The 1,155-nt window shown below is 43.0% G+C and overlaps 1 protein-coding gene across 1 annotated transcript in view; it reads left to right on the top strand.

The window, feature by feature from the left end:
* GPR161 (G protein-coupled receptor 161) overlaps positions 1-1,155 on the top strand; it is a 43,303-nt gene that overhangs the window by 318 nt on the left and 41,830 nt on the right. The window lies entirely within an intron of this gene.

The raw sequence follows: 1,155 nt of genomic DNA, 5'->3' as shown, positions 1-1,155 counted from the left end.
AGAATTCTGGCCCCCGCTACAGACCTGCCACGTGGAGGAATGGTTCTCCAACCTAACACATCTTTTAAATATCAATATTTTGTGACAAACTTGTGGTATCCTGAAGTATTAATGAAATTAATAATAATACAATCTACTGACATACGGATTTCAAAAATTTAATATGGTACTCTTAATAATCTAAGGGAGTGATTATACCACTCTTCTATCCAAAACTTTCATCTCACCCAGAGAAAAGCCAGGGATCTATAAGACCCTGCACAGCCTGGTCTCCTATTTCCTCCCTGAACTCAGAGCCTGTTTCCCTACGTCTTACTTACTTCTCTTAAACCACTCTGGTCTCCTCACTGTCCTTGAAACAACCTAGATATGCTGCCTCCTTATACCTAGAATGCTCTTCCCCAGATGTCTGCTTGGCTGCCTCCTTCCCTTCCTTCAAGTCTTTTCTCAAAAGACACCTTCTCAGTGACTCTTTCCCTGATCGCCCTATTCAAACTTCTAAGCCTCGCCCCTACTCCATACATTTTGTTTCCTTATCAGCTTTGTTCAATTTTTTTTTATCATCTATCGCTATCTAAAATGGAGTCCATATTGTTTTGTTTTTTTTTTTTTTGAGACAGAGTCTGGCTCTGTCACCTGGGCTATGGTACCAGTGCCATGGCGTCAGCCTAGCTCACAGTAACCTCAAACCCCTGGGCTCAAGTCATCCTCCTGCCTCAGCCTCCGAGTGGCTGAGACTACAGGCCTGCACCACCATGCCCGGCTAATTTTTTCTATTTTTAGTTGTCTGGCTAATTTCTTTCTATTTTTAGTAGAGATGGGGGTCTCCCTCTTGTTGAGGCTGGTCTCGAACTCCTGACCTAAAGTGGTCCTCCCGCCTTGGCCTCCCTGAGTGCTAGGATTACAGGCATGAGCCACCGCGCCCAGCCCATATTGATTTTTTATCATTTCTCCCCACTCAAATATAAGCTCCATGAGGGCAGGAATTTTGTCTCACTTGCTTACTGTTGTAGTACCTAGTGTGGGCATATAGTGAGTACTCAGAATACAGTTGTTGAAGGAAGTGATGAATAATAAAAGCTCATTTCAACACATCAGCCCTACTAGATGACATTATGAAGTGATTAGACAACTAAAGTTATAGATAGGATCACC

This window comes from Propithecus coquereli, unplaced genomic scaffold (assembly GCF_000956105.1).
Source record: "Propithecus coquereli isolate 6110/MARCELLA unplaced genomic scaffold, Pcoq_1.0 Scaffold56, whole genome shotgun sequence".
Taxonomy (NCBI): Eukaryota; Metazoa; Chordata; class Mammalia; order Primates; family Indriidae; genus Propithecus; species Propithecus coquereli.
Note: the sequence above shows the minus strand (reverse complement) of the source record. Positions and strands in the feature narration are given on the sequence as shown.